The sequence below is a fragment of the Danio rerio genome, chromosome 15 (genome assembly GCF_049306965.1).
Source record: "Danio rerio strain Tuebingen ecotype United States chromosome 15, GRCz12tu, whole genome shotgun sequence".
Lineage (NCBI taxonomy): Eukaryota > Metazoa > Chordata > Actinopteri > Cypriniformes > Danionidae > Danio > Danio rerio.
Window position 1 is genome coordinate 30499920 of NC_133190.1, and position 23846 is coordinate 30523765.

The 23846-nt window shown below is 35.4% G+C and overlaps 1 protein-coding gene across 16 annotated transcripts in view; it reads right to left on the reverse strand.

Moving 5' to 3' along the window:
- The window catches only part of dhrs13a.3 (dehydrogenase/reductase (SDR family) member 13a, duplicate 3), a 133078-nt gene that overhangs the window by 41485 nt on the left and 67747 nt on the right, over window positions 1-23846 (reverse strand). For 4 of the 16 annotated variants that reach the window (XR_012390498.1, XR_012390494.1, XR_012390493.1 and 1 more), the window contains one exon: window positions 12616-12720. The exons of 2 other annotated variants lie outside the window; for them this stretch is intronic. The gene's annotated coding sequence lies outside the window, so the exon portion shown is untranslated. Of the gene's footprint in view, window positions 1-4888; window positions 7189-11816; window positions 12721-15937; window positions 16625-17377; window positions 17557-23846 lie in introns of those variants that run through there. 10 more of the 16 variants (XR_012390495.1, XR_012390497.1, XR_012390486.1 and 7 more) reach the window with 6 other exon arrangements.

Here is a 23846-nt window from a genome sequence, read left to right on the forward strand (position 1 = left end):
GCATTTAAAACTCATTGGTTTTGTTGATACGTAAATCTTGATCTTATTTGTTTAATTTATGTTTCACTAACAAATATCAAACGCCATAAAGTGCATTAGTTTAATTATGTTAAAAGTATCTAATCCAAATGCATGGAAATTTTATATGCAATCTAAATTTGTTAGGCCTAAATATTTAAAGGACAATACTGTCATGACTTACCCTCTAAATCTGTTGGGAATCTGTCAGTTTTGAAGAACAATGGGAATCAAACAATTTTGTCTCATATTGATTTCGCTGACATGTCTAAATGAGTCGTATTGTTAAGGTTTAAAACATTGTGAGGTTAAGTAACTGATGACGATTTAGATTTTTGAGCATCGACAGCTACCTAAAAGAAATCTGGTTACATGAAACTTCATTGCAACTTCTAAAATGATGAATAAAACAATGGTTATACACTGAAATACAAGGACAAATTGATTAAAATATACAAGAATAGTATTTAATTTTCCTTTAAATTCAAATTAGTACCATTTTCTGTGGCCATTTAATAAATAAAGCATATCTTAACACTTTATTTACATGCACATTTACAAAACAATATATATATAAAGCCATAACAATAATGACAACTAGTTTTTATGACCATTTTCTTTCTTTATATAAGCAATAAATGTACCAAAGGGGCTAATTATAACCCATAACATTAGCATAAAGGTAATTTGAGGACTACCGCACGGTTTTACCAGTAATATGTTGCTAATAATCTACTAGCACTGAAAGGTTGGCCGGGGACGTTTATAGTACAGCAATATACATCATGCAGCGATGTGCATAAAGAGGGACCAACTTGTTTCCCCGATGTGTACGGCGTATGATTGGTATGATGCACACAGCTGGTGGCTCTTTCCGTGCTGCCGCATCCCGAATCACTCTGCTAATTGTCTAGATGGATTGCCTACATACCGTGTAGCGTCTATACACTCAAACAGACATCATTTTCTAAAGATAGTTGCCGTTTAAAGCAAATCAGCCATCTCTTCTACCGGTCCCATATGCACGCATGCCCGTCGCAAATGGAAGACGATGGCACACTCAAGACCCCAATAAACGCAGCAATTTAGCGCAAACGCAAACATTCTTAGCACAAAGTCCAATTTCATGAGAAATAAACGGGGGTTGCCACTGATTGCACACCACATCTGTCCTTAAATCAACCCAAATTTAAACGTGACAAAAATACAGGCATATGGAGGCCGACGCGAGCCCTGCCAGGGGTGGGCCTCCTGTTCATGTAATTCAGCGTGCGATGCAAATTAGAGCCCTTCTTAGAGGAAAAACAAAATCACCGCCCTTGCTTTCTTAAATAACAAGCCTCATCGCAAGCTTGGGCCTGAAGAGAGAGAAAGTAATTTGAGAGGATATTTGCTTACATGTGTATCAGCAATTTGCAGTATTAGGATGCCCCCTCCCCGGACGTGTGGAAGTGTCTGCATGAGTGGCACCACGCAGGCACACGCGCCGCCATGCCACAGGACGGCTGCTGCCCTCCTCCTCCTTCCCCTCCCTCCTCCAGCTCGGTGGGAATTAGATTCCCATCATCAGAAGCTGCAATTTGCTCAAAACAATGTGAAATCATACGCCGGCGTGTCTGGACAGCCCTGGCTCCCGAGGCGCGCAGCACATATGCAGATTTCTGGATTAATGTCCCCTGCGTGTAGGACGGAGGACAGGGAAAATCAAGCGAACGGGGTGGAGAGAGGAAAAGGGGAGAATAAACAGGCTTTGCAGGACTTACATTTTATGCATTTTCTTTCTTTGACGTCGTTTTTGAGGTTGTTGTTTTTATGTTTGGTTAATGGCTCACTTAATATGTATTTTTTACAGAACATTTACACATCCTAATGTCATGCCAAACCTGTATGATGGTCTTTTTAGTCAACATTTAAAATAAAATGTTTTACAATGATTGTCAGAGGCGTTCAAATTGATGCAGGACTCATAATATGGATAAATGAACAGAGGTGGAAAGAGTACTGAAAAATCATACTTAAGTAAAAGTACCATTACTTGCCTAATATGTAGAGCAAGTAGAATAAAAGTATCTGTTGTAAATATTACTCAAAGTATGAGTAAAAAGTAGACCTTTCAAAACTACTCAAGAGTAGTGAGTAGTGAGTATTACGTTGTTAAAACCTGATGCGTTTACATGTAATTTGAGCATGTGTGTTAACAAAACATTCTGTAGTGCATCGACTTATTGCCCAGCAGGCACACAACATCATAAGACGTTAATATTAGGTTGGATTTAGGTTGTGACGTCAGGTGACCAACATTCAATGTGTCAGAGTCTAAGGACATTGTTACTTTGATGTCCAGTAATAACATCAAATTATTATATTTGGTTGATTTTAGGTTGTTAGAAAGTGACCAAAATCCAACGTCGAGCCAACATCTTAAACCAACATCATATTGACGTCAGATACTGACATTTATTTATCAGGCATGCCAAGCAAAATCTAACATCTGATAGACGCCATTGTGGTAACGTCCACATAACATTAAGCTATAACATCATTACTTATTGATTTTTGGTTGATTTTAGGTTGTACGTTGGACATTGACGTCGGCCAGACGTTGAGTTCTGGCGTCAACCCGATTTTCATTTCCAAACAAAATGCAGCATCCCCATGACATTAGGGTACAGCGTTAATCTGAGAATCTCATTTTCTCATCAGTAGGCATGAGCCGGTATAAGATTCTGACAGTACGATAACCTTGGAAAAAAATATTACGGTTCACAGTATTGTGATTACTGCTCTAAAATCTGTACTTTTAAAATGTCTGGGTAAAAAACAAAAACTCCCCTTTGTGTCCTGTATTGTGTCACCTTTGAACACAATATATATTTATTTTGAGAAACATTTAAAATATTTTGTAACAGTAAACATGCAGGCTCAATAATTCAGATGATTGCAAAGTTTCAAATACACAGATTTCTTTACAATTTAAAATGGCATGATACTGTTGTCCTAATAAACAAAAAAATATATAAGTAAATAACACATACCTTAGGACACATAAAATATATAAGTAAATAACACATACCTTAGGACACATAAAATATATAAGTAAATAACACATACCTTAGGAACGATATAGCAGAACTTTTTTGCGTTTTTTAAACCTTGACTTTTCCAAACCACGGTATTGAAAACGATTATCGTCCCATGTCTACTCATCAGTGACATGCATCTCAACAGGCTCTGGGTTGCAATTATAAATTGCCCGTGTCTTGAGGTAAATAAAAAGTAAATAATAAAGTAGTGACTGCAGGTTAAAGGAAAGTAGTGGAGTAAAAGTACCAATACAGCACTAAAATTGTACTCAAGGAAAAGTAAAAGCACACATTTTTAAAACTACTTAGTAAATTACAATTTCTGAGAAAAACTACTAAATTACAGTAATTTGAGTATTTGTAAATTGTTACTTTACACCACTGTAAATAAACAATATATGGACAGAACATGTAGGTTTGAAATGACATAAGAGTGAGTAAAATTGACATTCCTTTAACTGTAAATCATTCCTAAATCAAAATTAGGAACAATTTTAAATGAATATTCTAAGTTCAATAAAATCAAAGACAATAGTTTTCCATTTCCATTTTTTTACTGTGAGTGTTTCTATTTGACTAAAGCAGCTTAAGGCTAAAAAAAAAGCTTTTAACTTGCCAGTCAGAAATGTGTTTTCAGACATAAACATAAACCAAAAATAAAACGGCCAGATTTGTGCATAGCGGCTTCCGGGTCCAAGCACTATATCAAATTGCATAGGGAGACTCATCAAATGATAATGATAAATATTTACAAAGTAGAGTAATGCTTTCAATAATCATGATCACAATATAAAAAAATATATATATATAAAAACTATATAAAATAAAAAATAAAAAAATATATAAAATATATATTTATAAATATATATAATAATAATATATATAAAAATATATATTTATAAATATATATAAAAAAAAAATATATATATATATATATATATATATATATATTTATATATATATATATATATATATATATATATATATATATATATATATATATATATATATATATATCCATGTCTAATCTGTGATGGCCAGAAAGTTGTTCATTTTTTATAAACTGTTAAAATGTTGGTATTTATGATGCAGCAAGCCCAGATTGTTGTGTACACTATGATTTTATATTAAATTCACTTTAATGCGTGATTTGACTGAAAAATGGTCATAAACAAATATTTTCTCAGTTCAAATGAGTGGCGGCTTAGACCCGGAAACAGTATTTCATACATCACGACTTAACAAGCGGATATGTTCTATAAACAAACATTTGGGCAGTTTTATGCATTTATCAAAGTATATTCTTTGAGTATTTGAAAGCATTTAAAAATATCTTTATTTTGAAACCTTTAAAAATGAAGAGAGACCTTCTCATTAGCCAATCACTTTCTGAATAATTAGTATCATGCTGGTAAAAGTTTGTCTCTGCAGCTTACCTAAATACTTTTAATGCTATTTAGGTGGGGTAAAAAGCAAAAAAATAAATAAATAAATTTGAACTATAGGGATAATAATCCATGTGTATTTGGTAATTAGCAGTGTTGTGCAGTAAGTAATTAGATGTAATGGTATTATGCAATTTAATAAGAAAATTAATTAACTATAATCCATAGTATAAATATAATCCAGGGACAATTCACCCAAATAAGAAAAAATATATGAATATTTTGAAGAAGGTGGGAAACTGGTTTGCAATCCATACTAAGAAAAGAACTACTATGGATATCAGACTACAAAATATCCACTTGTGTGTTTAACAAATGACAGAATTTTCATTATTTTTATTTACTGTAAATTCAATTATAAATACTGAAAGGCAAGAAAAATTCTAAAATCTCAAACCAGCTGACTTCCTGTTATAATCTGAATTGATAGTAATAGTTACTAAAGCAATTAGAGCTAAATAGTGCTCAATCCACAGTTACCCTGAATACACAAAAAAAATAAAAAAAAAATAAACAAATAACAACATTGCCTTCTAACTATCTTTCTTTAGTGGGCATCTCCTGAGAGCAGGCTATGAGTCTCAGTATCACAGATGTTGGACTGTGTCGGTTCACTGCATGATGTCAGAGAGTTTGCCTGCCGTTGTTTGTTTGTATACCATGAGGCATGAAGCCGTGGGTATCACACATTTATGAAGTGGCTATATGTGACTGTGTGTATGTGTGTGCGTTTGTGTCTTGGTTCACCCAGGCTGCAGAGGCAGAGCTGGCGAACACAGTGAGGCCTGTGGGGAGTCAGGGCTGTTCCAGGTCCCTGCTGTAATTTTCTGTCAGCCTGGCAGGATTTAGCTGGCCTGGGGCAGCAGCGGCTGGCTGTGGATCGTGCCACCAATCAAGGGCTGAACCTCTCACCTCACTGGCCCTGCGTGTGCACAACACTGCCTCCATCTTTAATGCCGACTTGTTTGTTTGCGTGTGAGTGAGTTAGTGAGGACATTATATTAAGTAAATTTTGTTCATGCTTCAATAAGTAATTGTTCATCTTTTTGACAAACTTTTGATTTAGAGAATGGATTTTTGCACATTTTATTGCTAAATATGTCCAGCAGCTTAGTGTAAGCTGGCTATTAGTATTTTTTTGTTATAAGTAACAGACATTAACGGATGAATGCGGTATCAAGATCAGAACAAAACCAGTGAATGAGGCAAAAATGGCAACAAATATATTATTGTATTTTAATAATTAGTGTTAAATGTCACAATAAAAACAAGTAATAATTCATATATGAACACTGTTGTATTTTTTAATATTTTAATAAGTAGTAATTAGGGATTATATACTTATTAGTAATTACAAACGTGAGCCGTTATTTAGGTCAGCGGTTTTCGACCAGGGGGGCGCTAACACCTATTAAGGGGGGCTTGAGAATTTGAGGCATGCACTTGAGTAAACTATGATTTTTAAGCGTTCTCTAGAGGGAATCTGATCAACGTTACTTCCACAGCGAACTATCAGGCACCTTTAAAGTTAATGCGTTCGAGTTAAATATATACAAATAAAATGGACCGGATACTTTTTAAAGGAATGACGGTGAATTGCTCAGCAGTTTCACTTTGTCTCATGAACATTTCATTCATGCCCCAGTGACAAACTGGCATTGGGCGCGAAAATGAAGTAAGGACTGGTGGAAGACTCTTAATCAGATTATTGTCTAATCATATTAAAATCAGAGTATTGGTGTCCATGTAAACATGCTCGATGTTCAACTTAACCACACCTTCAGGGCTCTGCGAACTTGACTTTGAGAAGCAGCATTTTCTTTATGCAGGTACATCAAAAGCAAGTAGACTTTGGCTCACACTTATTGACACTGGAAGATGATTTACGGTTAGTCGTGTCAGGAATCAAACCACGCATTAGCAGGGGGGGTCCTAAAAGGTTGAAAACCTCTGACTTAGGTTATGTTTATTTAGGCTAAAAATATACAAAAGACAACTGAATGGTGTAATCAGGATTTCCGGTGTTTCCATGCTATTTGCATGTGTTTTGAGAAAGTCAGAACTAAATTCGGCATACTCCACGTCTTAATTCAATTTCTGTTTTGTCCAATTATGACTTTAGTCGGATTGAAAAATTGCTGTTTACATGGTCAACTCTTAATAAGAGTACTGTCTTAATGATATTCAAATTGGCGTCCGTGAAAATGTACTCAATACATTTACCTAAAGTCTCTTCAATGCTTACCTAATCTAATCTTTGTCATTGTTTGCTTCAACAGAAGAACACATGGGTACTGCAAACTACCACATTACTGTTGTGAATAATATGGTGCAATGGAAAATTCATAACTAGACAGACACCCCAGCATGCACACAGTTGCTCAACAGCGAGCGCCAAGCAATTGCGCTTAATTTGAAATGAAAAAACGGCACATCATATGCCAGCCTGGGAAAAAGCTGGTCAGTTTGATACTTCAAATGCTCCACTTTCATCCAGAGCTGGCCAGCTTTCCCTTGAGTCTGTGGGGGTTGAGCTTTCAGAGGCACATTTGCAGGTCAGCAGCTGAGATGGAGAGCAGGTAGTGGAGAAAACAGCCCCCTCTCTTCACCCTGAGATTGATGAAGGCTTGGCCCCGGCACTGCTGTAAATATACCAACAGCCATGTCAGAACAGCAGTCCAACACCCGCCACTGACAGCCGGCTTCTCCAAAGCCCCAGTCCAACCACTACACACTCACAACACTGAGCTATACACCCTTTCATACGCCTCATGATTGCTTTTCTGGAATTATAACAGTATATCTGATATCTATCTGTCTGATATCTTTTCTTCTGGAGCTGTATAGAAGTGTCCTGAAAAATAACTGGTCAAATATTATTTATTGTCATCATTGCAAAGACAAAATAAATTATTAGAGATGAGTTACTAAAACTATTATGTTTAGAAATGTGTTAAAATCTTCTCTCCGTTAAACAGAAATTGGGGAAAAAAAGAAACTGGTGGCTAATAATTCAGAGGGGCTAATAACTTCAACTGTATAAGGATAAATAGATTATTAATAATTTCAGCTCTAATTAATAGGAATTTCCAAACCTGGAAGTTAAAGGTGAGTTAAAGTTTCAGCTCAAAACACCCATCAGATTATTTATTATACCTTTTTATAAAAATTTGGGATTTTTTGCTCTGAACACAATGTAGCTGTTTTTGTTGCCTGTGCCTTTAATGCAAGTTCTCCCCTCCCACCGTTCTCACATGCTTTTTACAGTGTGCCTCAATCTCCGCCTCAGCTGCGTCAAATAAACAGCACAGTGACAAACATGAAGTAAGCAGATCTCACATAACATTTGAAGAAAATAAGTAATACCACAGTGATGAGAAATACAACAGTAAGAACTTTCCCAATGATTATTTGATGTATTTGGTGTGGAGTTGATGAGTTTTATGAGAACGATGAGTCCCACACGATGACTTTACAGAGTTCACACACACACTCACAGCAGAAACACACACATCGTGCACGCTTAACTTAGCACTGTTTTTGCAGGCCGAATGTACCCGGAGTCACGGTGTAATTTCTGTGCCGAACGATCAACCACAGACAAGATTTTCTCCCTCTGACAACTCTAAAAAGAAGTGTAGAGAACAGCAGATGCCCCTATACAGGTACATCTCCTTTATTGACCTCACTAAAGCCTTCTACCTGGTCAGCAGAGACAGATATTTTAAAATCATCCCCAGAACTGCAGAGTTTGATTGAATCTTTCCTCATAGATATGAAGGGAGCAGTGCAGTTAAATGGCAGTTGTTCTGAGCCTTTCAGCATCAACAGTGGTGTCAAGCAAGGCTGCGTTCTTGCCCCCACATCGTTCGGCATCTTCTTTGCCCTGCTCCTAAGGCATGCCTTGGTACAGCAATGGAAAGAATCTACCTCCGCACCAGGTCGGATGGCAAGCTATTTAATCTCTCTTGCCTCAAAGCCAAGACAAAGGTACGTGAGATGCTGGTCAGAGACATGCTATTTGCTGATGGCACTGCAGTCACCACAAACACCCAAGAAGCACTAAGTCCACCAGTTCACGTACTTGGGTTCCACCATCACCGATAACCTCACCCTGCATGCTAAGCTCCACAAGAAGATCGAGAGGGCAGCCTCTATTCTAGCCTACCTGACAACCCAAGTGTGGACAAACCATAGGCTGACAACCGCAACAAAGATGGCAGTGTACAACACCTGCGTCATCAGCACTCTGCTGTACGGGAGTGAGACATGGACCACCTATGCAAGACAAGAGAGGAGGAGGACAAGCAAGTTCACAGAAAGTTGTGGAACAATGACAGCCAAGGAGCCACCTATCGAGGCGACTTCTGCAGTAAAGAATGCCTCTCCTGTATTTGCCTCTTCAGAAAACCAACGACGCTGTCTAGATAAGAATTAGGACACGTCATCTATGGTCAACACTGACTGAAAGAGGCCTACTACTACCTATTATATAGATAACCATTGTACAAAATAAACCTGATTTAACGTCCACAAATTAGAATCAAAGTGTCTTCTTTTATAATTGCAGTGACAAGCGGCTGTGATGATAAAGACGGTTTTATTACAAACATGCACTGTACAACTTTTAATGATGACTGATGGTCACAGCGAGCTGAACAGATCTTTTAATCTCAGTTGCTTTGTGCAGGTCCTGTCATGTTGATATGATTATATGTCTTACGCCCTATTCACACCGGGCGTCAGCGTCAACGCTTGCTATTCACTTTGAATGGGTGAAGTCAGGCATTGCCAAACTGCATTGTGGATCCTTCGGCGCAGCTTCAGAGGCATTGCTTGCTGCATAAGTTAGGACTAGCTCAACTTTTCAAACGCCGACGGAAGCGTCAGCCAATAAGATTGCTGTATGCAAATACACCAGCTAGACAGTGCCCTATTGCTGACTGAATTTTATTGGCTGAAACTGCTATGACGATCGCGGTAGCCCCAACTTCAGACACGCCTTCAGTCAAGTGTTGACGCTGAAGCCCCGTTTGAATGGGGCGTTACTACTGAGACATGTTAATTTACGCCTGTCAATCAATTTGGAGGGGGGGGGAAACAGCACTCGATTACAATGAGATCAGCCTCAAAATGGAAATGATTTGGATCCTATTTTAACGTCAGGAAATAAAAAAAAAAAACTTGTTGTCTTTATATCACTCCAATATGACTGTGGACACACAATACCTACACACAGTTCTGTCCAAACAGCTTACAAAAGATAATTTTTTTTTTATCATAGATACTCTTTTAAATAAGTCTTTAGAAGTTGTAGTTTCCGCTCAAAATACTGCATAAATATTTTGATTACTTGAAACTGCCCCAATTAGGCATTAATCCACATTGTGGCATTTTTGGTGACTGTTGCTTTAAATTGAAATAAGACTGTGCTCTTTTCAAAAAGCGATGGAGCTTCAAATGCCTGTGCATCACTATAGCGGCAGATTCAAAACAGGTCTAAAGTTATCTCTGTGAAGTACGCAGTCCATGGAGACTAAAGTTCATCCTAAAACTCCATATTTATAATCCGCTTAGTCGCTGACATTATCATCAGCAGGTGAAAACTATAATGGCAGATGGCTGCTTCACACTCAGGGCTGTTTATGCTCATGAGAAATCACTAATAAGCAGGGCTTTCTCCCCCTTTGATGACACGTACAATGGGAGAATCACAGTGTTTATGCAAACGATATGAAGTGTGATTACAAAAGATAGAATGAATAAATTCTGACCATTAGATCCTGGCTATATTCACATATTGTTGCCACACAACTGTGTTTAAACCACTTATAAAAGTGTATTTTGCACAATAGGGGAAAAAGGTGGATAACTTCAGATATCATGCAGCAAAGGGAGATGAGCCAATCTCAAACATAAATGAGAAATATCCTTTAAATAAATGAGTACTAATGAGAAATGTTTAACTGTAGCCCGTTTCCCTCAATAACAATAATTAACCCTTGACTCCCCCATTATCATGAAACAAAACCAGCACTTAGCTCTTATTGACACCACAGCTCATTCAAATCTACATATTTACTGAAATGATCAGAGCAACATCTAAAGGTGTTTAACAGCCATAAAAAAATATTTTTTGTAAGGGCCAACTGTCCTCTTTATGGTATGATCCAGTTTATGATAAAGCCAGCCTATTTAGCCATTACTAAAGATAGTCTATTAATATTTAGCCGTTACTATGTAGTCTATTATTAATTAGCCATTACTAAAGATAGTCTATTATGATTTACCCATTACTAGAGGCAGTCTGTTATTATTTACCCATTACTAGAGGTAGTCTATTATTAATTAGCCATTATTAATGACACACTAATTTAAATGATCCGGTCAAAATGAGTCTCTAGTTAATGACTTACTGATTCAAATGATATGTTCAGAGTGACTCTACGGATAATGCCTTACTGATTCAAATGACCTGGACAAAGTGAGTCTCCAGTTAACGACACACAGATTCAGATGATCTGGTCAAGATGAGTCTAAGTTAACAACCTACTGATTCAAATGATATGTTCAGAGTCACTCTCCAGATACTGACTCACTGATTCAAATAACCTGGACAAAGTGAGTCTCCAGTAAATAACTCACTGATTCAAATGATCTGGTCTTAGTGAATCTTTAGTTAATGACTCATTGATTCAAATGATCTGGTTAAAGTAAGTCTCCAGGTATTGACTTACTGATTTAAATAATATGTTAGGAGAAATCTCCAATTAATGATTCAATGATTTAAATGATGTGTTCAAAGTGATTCTCTGGATAATGACTTATTGATTTAAATGACCTGGACAAAGTAAGTCTCAAGTTAACGACTCACTGATTCAAATGATCTGGTCAGAGTGAGTCTCCAGTTAACGACTTACTGATTCAAATAATATGTTCAGAGTGACTCGCCGGATAATGACTTATTGATTCAAATGACCTTGACAAAGTGAGTCTAAAGTAAACGACTCACTGATTCAAATCATCTGGTCAGAGTGAGTCTCCAGGCATTGACTTACTGATTTAAATAATATGTTCAGAGAACTCTCCAATTAATGACTCACTGATTCAAATGATCTGGTCAGACTAATTCTCCAGTTAATGACTCACTGATTCAAATGATCTGGCCAAATGATCCAGTCATGAGAAAGTCACCAAATAAAAAGTCACTGTTTGAAACAGGCATGTGAACTACATAAGCAAGCTTAAAACGTAAACCAGTCTACATCTGTCTTTCCAGACAAATACCGGTTTCATTAAACGTTCTTTAGTTGAACGTCACTGTTAAAATATTGTAAGGTTAAATCTCCAACATCAAACATTTTCTGAGCAGAGGTCAAGGTCTCATTATACAATTCAAAAGCAACAAAAAAAAAAAGCTTAAAAACCCATGTGAATCTTGAGAAACAGTCAAAACAGTCACACAACTATTATTTAACATATTTGTTAGTGTAATTTGACTCCATATCTCAACCGGAAATGACAATTTGAACCCCCTTCAGAAAATGATAGATTTCTTATGAAATATGCATCTATGACATTTAATATTTGGCTTTCATCAGAAAAAACTCAAACAAAAATGAGGACATGATGTGCTTTGTATATGTGTGTATATAAATCCAAAAGCACCGCATTAACATGGTGTTATTGCTTCCTGTGACAAAACCCCTTAGCTAGTGTGCTAAAAAGACTCTCTCAGTAAGCATCCCTCTAGCTTAAGCCTAAATTTAATCCACCCACTAAAAAAAATATGCTGTAAATAAATATCAGTTTCAAAGTAAAGGCACCAAAGCCCTATAGGCAGGTGTACTTATTTCAATCAGGTGACATTTGTTAGTTACCCACACCGAGGAGGAGGCAGCCACTGGCTAACCTTTCAGCTGTGAATTATGAGAATTTACCTTCATGCTTCAGTGCTTTTGCTGTTCTGCTGCCTTTAGTGTCTAAATCAAAGGCGGGATCTGCCACCTCGGCACTTTCTCTGGCAAGGGCAGCCATTGCACAAGCGCTTGACGATCAGTGACATTTACCGTGTCGCTCAGCCCACAACAGCAGACAGCACAGAGCCCAGGAGGCAGGCACAAGTCAATTCATCGCTAGCAGCCATTTTCCACCAATACTGCAACATTGGAGTCCTGGGAAAACACAGGAATATATGGACTCTATAATTTCCGGTATAAATGTATGTTTAGTTCGTTTTTGATATGTTTGATGCTATGTGTTGTTATCTTAATGTCCGCATGAAATCAAAAATTATAATGTTTATTTTGCCAGCACATATTGTTAGTCTTAATGTCTTATTAAGTGCTTTGAAATGTGCATTTTTAATTATCGTTTGATGTAATCTCAACACAATGAGAAGGCGGGACATAACAGAAGTAGCTCCTCCCCTTTAGTTCACCGCCACTCTGTCACTGAGAGTGATTGAGCTCAAGCCCATCAAATGTGAAGTGTCCTAAGGGGGGCGTAGCATGTCAGATACTAGAGAGGATTCAATGATTCTCTAATACACAAACTGACTCATTTAATTACAACATTTTTTTAACAAACTGCCAGAATAAAGTTTTCAATGACTAACTAATTATAGCAGTGACTTAATTAACTATGTTTTTTAAGCAAACTGATAAAATAAATGATTTCATGACTCTACTAATAGAGTAATGAATCTAAACTAATAAAATGCACGATGAAGTTACAAAGTTGTATTTAATTTATAATTTAATTTGTAATTTAAGATGTAATTAGTTTTACTCCTGAATGAATCAGCATTTTATAACAAATCGGTTGAATCAGATTCCCAATCTACGCTCTTTGAACACTATTAAAATTTTCACAAATCATAATTAAAAAGACTGACAGAATGAAGGATTCAGTGATTCTCTAACAGACATACTGACTCATTTAATGCCTGATCCTGTTATTTAATTCTGAACAAACTGTCAGAATAAAGGATTCAATGACTTACTAATTATAACAATGACTTGAAGTTAAATAATTCCTTTGAGTTTTTTAATTTTAAACTGATAGAATGAACGATTCAACAATTCACATAAATATACAGACTCTTTTTATTCCTGAAACAGGGTTTTTAAATAAACTAATAAAACACATGATGAAGTTGTGTTAATGTGACTAGTTTTACTCCAGAATGAATCAGCATTTTTATAACAAATCAGTTGAGTCTACGCTCTTTGAACACTATTCAAATCATTAAATCACAAATCATAACTAAAAAGACTGACAGATTGAAGGATTCAGTGATTCTCTAACAAACATACTGACTCATTAATTCCGGAAACTGTCAGAATAAAGGATTCAATGACTTACTAATTATAATATTGACTCAATTAATTTCTTTGAGTTTGTTGAGCAAACTGATAAAATGAACGATTCAATGACTCAAATAAATATACAAACTGCTTTTATTAATAAAATATAATAAAATATAATGTTGAAGTTACAAAGTTGCAATAATGTGACCTGTTTTGCTCCTGAATAAATCAGCATTTTATAACAAATCGATTGAATCAGATTCTCAATCTGCGCTCTTTGAACACTATTCAGCTTCAAAGACGAGACATGTAATTGACATTCTTACCCACCATTACCGAAGAAATAATCACTGCAAAAGAGCTTCAAGAAAGAAAAGTTTAAAACTTCAGCTCGAGGCAGAAGTGACAAAACTTCAGATTAGATCCAGGGAGAGCAATAGATATTTGCGAATAGAGCATCGCCTCGGGGAAATGAGCGCGGCTCCCAATGTCTGGCTTCGTGAAGCCGGGGCCGCCACTCCCCAGACAGTTCTAATTTATTTAACAGCTCAACAGGTAATTTTCCAGCAAAATGCTGATTTTCCTCACCGGCTTCCTCTTCAGCATGTATTCTAATTACCAGTGGCTCTCTTTGATCTGAGGCCCGCACTTCACACTGCTCCGGCTTCCCCGGGATCTCATTTCATTAGAGGTTCATTTCGTCTTGGCTCACTCCTTATTCCACCGATACACATTCAGTTAGGGGGGGAGATACGGCTTGACATATTAACTGAGCGGCCTGACAAATACTGTCAAAATACACAGCGGCGCTTCCGTCTGCTCCCTGGAGACGGGGCTCAAAAACAAAGTCCGCCGCATTTAAGGAGATGGAAGACGGGATTAAAGATGAGTCCGAGTTCTGATTACCTGATTAAAATTTGGAGGCTAGGTTAAAGACAGCGGTATTAAATTAATTTCATCAGCTCTGTATCAATCATAGCGCCCGGGCTCACAGGGGTATGAGTGGTTTTAATCTGAGCTTGGCACTGAAAGGAGGTTTTCTGATATCAGGGGCCTCCTGTTAATGATTTGAGGGACGTATCGAGTCCTGTAATAGTTTTCAATGTCAGGCTTTCGTTGTTACGATGGAATGTGACATGAAAATACAAAAGCTCATTACAATCCTTGGCCCCTGATAGACTTGACTTGACTAGCCTAGTTTGTTATGGTGCTAGGAAATAGGAAAGGTCTAGATGGAAATGCATTGCAGTGCCGATTTTAGAAAGGAATTGACACATTTTCAGATGGTAACATGCTAAACACTTTGATTTGTGAAGAACTAGGCACAGCGACTGTTAACAAGTTTCAAAAAGTAAAGTCTGAAAGTCTGAAAGTCTGAAAGCAGGAATGGCAAAACTTCAGATTAGACTAACAGAAAAAAGTAAATATATATGAATATAAATACATAGAAAATAAAAAAAAATAGATGTTGATGTGTAAATAGATATGAATTCTTTCTTTTGGTAAAACTGAACTCGAGTTCAAGGGAAAATACTACTGTCATTAATATTAGAAAAAATGTTGGGTTGTAGAAAAGTTATAAAGCAATAATAACGGCAACAACTGTGAAAATATACATAATAATAATAATAATAATTATTATTGTTATTATCATTGTTATTATTATTACTAGTTATGTAAGGTTCTAGAAAGGTGCAATTATAGATTAATAAATAAAAACAACAACAATCATAGTCATTTACTATTATTATTATTATTATTATTATTATTATTATTATTTGCAGTATAGTAGCGAATAACAGCACAAATATTAACCAAAATATTTACCAAACATGCACACAATGACTGTGGGCTGTTTGCAAATGACCAATATGTTTAAAAACTTAATCCTATAATTCCTATCCTGGGGCCACGTTACATGGCCTGTGTGGATGGACACAACTGTGAAGTTTGGGAATTTTTGATGTGCAATCCAGCACTTGCAGACTCATCAACATAACATTAAATCCAATTTGCAGTTTGGTTAATATGCAATAACAGCTTGATGGCCTAAAAAATAAAAAACAACTACAATAAAAGTCATTTACTATTATTATTATTAATTGCAGTAGTGGTAGCGGAAATACAGCAGAAAAATTAACCAAAATATTTACCAAACACACAATTATGTGGGCTGTGTAGAGCTTTGCAAATAACCAATTTGTTGTTTAAAAACTTTATTCCAGACGATAAGTTCATATCCCGAGGCCACGATACATAATGGCCTGCGTGGGTGGACCATACAACTGTGAAGTTTGGGAATTTTTGTTGCACGATCCGGCACTCGCAGACTCATCAACATAACGCTAAATCCAATTTGCAGTTTGTTTAATATGCAATACCAGCTAGATGGCCCCGGAAACACGCCATATTCCTCATAGCTAAAAGTGGGTCATTATAGCTAGAGCTGAACAAAGAGAAAAAAAGACTTGTCGTCCCAGAGCTGAGAGGCGACAGGACGCGATGCATTAAAAGGGTCTTTTTAGAAGGTGGTGGTTTTTCCGGGACGGGCCCCCTCAGTTTGCTCCATCTGTCCGTCTGTCTGTCTCTGCAGAGGGTCACTGCGGGGGGTGGGTGGCACACCCCCTTTGATGCCCGGAACCGTGCCACGCCTGCACACAACCGTGCCGTAATATGGACGATGCCCTGCGCCGCCATCGGATGGGCAAGTCTGCTTTACCTGCTGCGATTCCATTACCAGGCTGCCTGTTCCAGCGCTCAAGTGTTTCTGTAGCATATTAAACAGATTAATAGAACAATGCTCCAGGGAGCGAGCGGCCTGTCAATCTCGGCTAAAAACACAAAAGCAGAAAATTAAAAAAGCCCATGGCTGAACTCCAGAGCCGATAAAACACGCTGGAATCTGCCGAGGAGGGGGGAGCAACACAGATGGTAAATATTTATTCTCCATCTCGTCGCTTTAGAGACCACACAAACATACTGGTGTACAAAGACACACACACACATGAATGCAGCAGTGCCCGTTTGCTTGGCCTGTTCGCCTTCTACACACACATACACACAAACATATATTCACCAACAGATCTGGGTTATCAATTCAATGCAAAGAATCCAAGGTCAGATTCTGCTTAATAAAAATTTATGCTTGGAGTAATTAAATCTCTACTATTCACTGCTGGAGACTGTCTGTTTCGCCGGCTGTTTTACTGGCATGTCATGTTGTGTTGTCCACCAATGCAATTTAATGTTTTGATTTAAAGATCTAAAGACACGCCGCTCTCGCTTGTCCTCCGAGACTTGGAGGAAATTCACTCTGCGCTGTTTTATTTCTGCAGGAGATTCAGGCTGGTCTGCTGAGACCACAGGTGCATGATGGTCTATCTGCTATCTTTATCGCAACTCCAAGACTTGAGCTGAATTGCTTGAGGTTTGTGGGAAGTGTGATTGTGAAAAATATTCCAGAAAGGTTTTTAGGTCGTTTTTATTTTTCTTTCTGGGAAACACATATAAATCCACTTACTTAAACTGGCAGCAATTGTGTATTTTGTCAAATCCTCAGGTTTTCCTCTGTCCCAGGGCTGGCGGTGGAGACAGTGCAGTGTATTAGCAGGTTAATTGCCATGTGTTGGATCACAGGAGGGTTGCTTTTGGTTTAATTGCGCATCGTCCTGATGGCTCACCTCAAGGAATGGATGGCCACTAGAGCAATGGACAGAGCGCACTAATGAGTCACAAACTTCCTTAAAAAAAGGGCTGCAAAACGACTTTTTTAATATAATTAATGGTTCCATTTAATTAAACATTAAATAATTAAATAAGTAAATAAATAAATCACACAAAAATACCTTTAAAAATGTTTAATTCTGGTTTGTTTTGTTTGTTTCTGAGAAGGAGATTTTTCCTAAAGTTTCCTAATAATTATATTTATCTTCACAAAATACACTAATGTTTACATTTTTGGGTTCAGTTACATTTTAAACAAATTTTCTTTAAGTTCTACAGGATATAAAGTGAGACTACTAATATGCAGGAGAGTGCGATAGAATGTAATGCTTGTCAGAGGTTCCCATCAAGGGGGGAGTGGGGAGAGCGCCCGGTCAATAAAGGGGCCTCAGCAAGCTCTATGGGGGGGCACATCATATTTTAAAAAAAAAAGTGGAAAAGTAGAAGAACGATCAGTGGAAAAGTATGAGAACGATTATGTTGCCTTAGTTCATTTCATCCACTGGCTAACCAAAAAAATAAAATAAAATGAAAAATTTGTAATTCGTCCTCTACAAAATGATCAAGTCTCACTGATTCGCATTCAGCAGCTAATACTAATGACCATAGCATACCGGACCCAGGTGAGAAAGCTCTTTACATTTTGGGTCGCAGCGCTAGTAATACTGGAAACATGATGAGTTAAAGATAATTACCTGAACTATGGTTTTATTCCATATTCTCGTACCAAATATGCCCTGACTCAGCCACAGTGTATTATTTGCACTAGAGTTCTTGCAAACGAATGCATGAGGCCGTAAAAATTAATAAGACATTTGCAGATGACTCATCCCAATACCATGACAAACCCAGAGCATTTTTTGAGCGCAAGGCAAAAGAATTGACACACACCCAAAATGAGATAAGGGCGGTCAGCTACTGACAATGGACTTTTAAAAAATTGGCAACTAACATATAAGGCCAATTAAAAGGCCAAATCTTATGTTTTTCAGTTACAATTGGCCTTTGTTAATATTAGGCTATTATTTGTACATAAACACATTTAGATATAGTGATAAACATACCGTTTGTTTAAAAACAACATATTTTTATTTCATCTTTACTGCAAACTTATATGAGCTTATATATATTTTTTTATTATTTATTTTTTTGACAGTAGAGAGAACTGTACTAAAATATTGCTAACACTTACCTAAATAAATAAGCACACTATTAAGTAATTGCAATATTTGTACAAAAAACTGAAGTAGAAAATATTACTATGAATATGAGAAATATAATATGAAAATATGAATTTAGGTAAATTAAAAATAAACAGTTTTTGATTAGATTAGATTAGATTAGATTAGATTAGATTAGATTAGATTAGATTCAACTTTATCGTCATTACACATACACATGCAAACAACAAAATGCAGTTTATGACAAACCAGGAGTGCACTAGTAGCAAGAGCAGGATATAGGTATGGGTAATAGGTAAGTTATAAAGTGCAAATCTAAAAAAACTATTGGTAATATTATAGATGGATGTACTATGAATATTATATACAGATTGTATAAACTATGAACAGAGATTAACAATAGATGAATAAACAGTACAACAGGTTGCTAATAATAATCAGGAATGTGCAGATAGATATGAACATAATTACAAATATATATATATATATATATATATATATATATATATATATATATATATATATATATATATATATATATATATACAGTATGTATGCATTTATGTATGTATGTATGCATGTATGTATGTATGAATTTTACAGATAATACATTATTTTAAAGTGATTTTTTTATTTTGTGAAAGCCTAATACTTTTATTGCACATTTTTTTAATTTAATTTCTTTTTAAAAATACAAAAACTTTAAGTCACACTTTAAAATAAGGTTTTATTAGTTAATGTATTTACTAACATGAACTAATAATGAACAATACTTGTACAGCAATTATTAATCATCGTTCAACGTTTACTAATGTATTAGTAGCATCCAAATTCATGCTTGTTTAAATTAATTAATGCACCCTGAGTTAACATGAACTAACAATGAACAATCGTATTTTCATAAACTAACGTTAACTAACATGAACAAATACTGTAATGAATGTATTGCTCATTGTTTGTTCATGTTAGTAAATTCATTAACTAACATTAAAGTGTTACCAAACTTTTACACTGCTAAAAGTGTTACACTGATTTTTATCTGTAAAAACAATGACATTTACTGAACATAAATCTATATATTTTAAAAGGTAAAATGTCATCAGGTTTCAGTAAAAAATAAAATAATAATAAAAAATAATTAAACTTTACAGAATCTTACCTAGCCTTTGAATGTTAGAATATAAGCAATGGTTTTTACTAAAAATGTAAATTTTCTTTAAAAATAATTAATATATAACCAAATAAATAAGAAAAAACAATCATTCATGACTACAGCAGCAAAAATTAGGGAAAAAATTACATAAATACTGTACATAAACAATACGTAGATACTGTATTGGACGATGCACCCACAAAAGGTTAAAGGCTTGCTTTTTTAAAGCAAGAAAATGTAGAATGTAATGAGTAATAAATCAAATAAATGGCTAATAAATACAATTCTCAACATAGTTTTTTTTTTGCTTATGTTATGTGCCATTAGCCTTTTTTGTTAATGCCTATCAATTTCTGCATGTAAAAATCACCCAAACACTCAACCAAAATGCACTAACGTATAAAACATACAAGACTCTATTAGGATCAGAATATCCACACTTGGACTTGTGTCGCTGTCCAGGGTGCTGAAAAGAGAAGCTAATCACCAGCCCACTGCATCCAGTCATTTCAAGAGGAGGTTATGACAGATTCTCTTCACTCTCCAGTCACAACCATCCACACCTCCATTCAGCTCAGCCTGACCTTCACAGGTGCCCTTTATCCTGCTCCGTCGCAGTGCAGCCACCAACCTCTCTCTCTCTCTATCTCTTTCCCTCTGTTACTCCTGAGCCTGTCATTCTATCTCTCTCTCCTTCCCCAAAACAGCCACTCGTTTGCATTCCTCTCCGGCCGCTCCTGGATCATCTCCACTTGGCAGCCAAGCCGGCCCTGTCTGTTTTCATTCCCCTCCAAGAGGACAAGTAATTTGGGAGAGAAGAGAGCAGATGACCACTGGCTTCTGACCTTTTCTGCCTCAATTTAACTCCTCCGTGTAGCACCGCGAAAGTGGCAATCAGACTAGGCAGAAGTGACACCCTCATCTGAGCACGCCGGAGCCCCACACACAATCACAGTGTCACTTTCCATCACGCCAGCGAACGAGAGCGAACGGCCTGGAGGAGAGGAGGGGCTTGGGGCTCAAACACCACGGCCGCTTCCCTCCACATGAGCTCTTGTTAATGCAACGGTGGAGCGGGCAATGAGGAAAGCATCATTAGTGCCGACCGGACTGCAGTCTTGTCATCAAAATGCGATGACATAGTTGGAATGATCCTTACACTTTGTGTGTCAAGTGCTAATAGACTTGCTGTTGAGTGAGTGAGTGAGTGAGTGAGTGAGTGAGTGAGTGAGTGAGTGAGTGAGTGAGTGAGTGAGTGAGTGAGTGAGTGAGTGAGTGAGTGAGTGAGTGAGTGAGTGAGTGAGTGAGTGAGGAAAACAGCGATGGGTTTGATGGAAACACTGTTTGCAGCATTAGACGCAAATGACTGATTAAAAAATGTTTGTTGGTAATCAATGTCTATTTAGGTTTTTAAGCAAAACCTGGGAAGAGCTTATATTGTAAGAATAGGGTTTAATGCATATTAATACACGTAATCAATTAAATTAGTTATTTAAGTTTTTGAAAATTGTATTACTATTAACATAAAGAATAAAACAAATATAGTAATATATATATATATATATATATATATATATATATATATATATATATATATATATATATATATATATATATATATATATATAAATATATTTACAGTGCTCAGCATATACAAGTACACCGCTCCACAAATCGCTTATTTAAATTAATATTTGCTTTAGGATGCTTTACAATATTATATTTGCGCGTATAGTGTTGTAGTCAGAATTATTAGCCCCCTGAATTATTAGCCCCCTATTTATTTTTTTAGAACAGATTTTTTTAAGACATTTCAAAACACAATAGTTAATAACTCATTTCTAATCACTGATTTCTTTTATCTTTGCCATGATGACAGTAAATAATATTTGACTAGATATTATCCAAGATACAAGTATTCAGCTCAAAGTGCAATTTAAAGGCTTAACTAGGTTAATTGGGCAAGTTAGGGTAATTAGGCAAGTCATTGTATAACAATGGTTTGTTTTGTAGACAACGGTTTTAACACATTTTAATCTGTTTTTAATCATTGTTATTATTTGTTTTCATTTTCTTATACACTTGTTTCTTTTATTTATGTTTATGTAAAGCACTCTGAATTGCCACTGTGTATGAAATGTGCTATATAAATAAACTTGACTTGCTTTGCCTAAATAAAATGTTACTAGATATTGTTCAAGATACTTCTATATAGCTTAAAATGATATTTAAGGCTTAACTAGGTAAATTAGGTCAACTAGGCAGGTTAGGGTAATTAGGCAAGTTATTGTATGACAATGGTTTGTTCTTTAGACTATCAAAATAAAATATAGCTTAAAGGGGCTAATTATTTTGACCTTAAAATGTTTTTTAAAAAAATTAAAAACTGCTTTTATTTTACCCGAAATAAAACAAATAAGACTTTCTCCAGAAGAAAAAATATTATCAGACATACTGAAAATTTCCTTGTTCTGTTAAACATCATTTGAGAAATATTTAAAAAAGAAATAAATTGAAAGGGGGGCTAATATTTCTCACTTCAGCTGTACATTAGTTTAGTCAGTACTGAAGCTAAATGTGGAGCTAATGTAACAAAATAATTTATATGTTAGGGAAAAATAAAAAATATTTTTTTCAAAAACATCAAAAATCAAAAGAAACAAAAAATATAATTAATTTGTTGAAATGCTGTTGTTTGTAAAAATAATAATAATAATAATAAAAATTTTAAAAATTTCAATATTTTGCATGAATTTAAATGTATTATCTTTCCATTTCCAAATATGCTCTGTGACTAAAATATTACTTTAATAAACATATGTTTAAAAAATCAGTTTTGTTCATATGCACCTATATTACCCATATTCACTGAGAATTGGATAAAAATATTTTTAAAATGGGGTGTACTTAAATATGCTGAGCACTGTACATGTATATTAGTTAATGCACCATATACATAGTTAGAATAATTAGCCCTCCTGTATTATTAGCCCCCCTGTATATTTTTCCCCAATTTCTGTTTAACAGAAATAAAAACAAATTTTTTTTATCTTTGCCAAGACGACAGTACATAACATTTTACTAGATATTTTCCAAGATACTAGTATTCAGCAAAAAATAATATTTAAAAACTTAACTCTGTTAATTAGGCAAGTTGGGGTAATTAGGCAAGTCATTGTATAACAATGGTTTGTTCTGTAGACAACTGAAAACCAATATTACTAGGGCTAATAATATTGACCTTAAAATGTTTCTTTTTATTTTATTTATTTATTTATTTATTTATTTATTTATTTATTTATTTATTTATTTAAATAAATAAAATAATGAAATAACTTCCTCCAAAAAATAAAATATTATAGAAAAAACTATAAAAAGTACCTTGCTTTGTTAAAAATAATTTGGAAAATATTTGAAAAAAAAAAAAAAGAAAATCAGAGAAGGGCTAATAAGTATGACTTCAACTACATAAGTAATTAGTTTTGTATATTTTTTTACATATTATTTTTTAAATAAATGCTTAAAATGCTTTAAAAAATTCTAAACATTTTCATGTTTATTTATTATGTTAATTCAATATGCTGTCTAACATTCTACTAGATATTCACTTTATCAACATCACATACAACACTATGAACATGTAACAAGATTGTCAACATGATTACATTTAACAATAAAAAAAAAACATCTTATAGTAATTATTATAGTTACAATACACTATACAGCTAAAAAATCCAATAGTGAAGTGAGTACTGACATATTTTATGTGAGTACTGTTCATGTTTTACTCAGAATTGGTCCTCTGCATTTGACCCATCTAAGGGCATGCTCACATTATGAGTGGTGAGAAGTGAAAGCATACACACACGCACACGCACACGCACACACACACACACACACACACACACACACACACACACACACACACACAC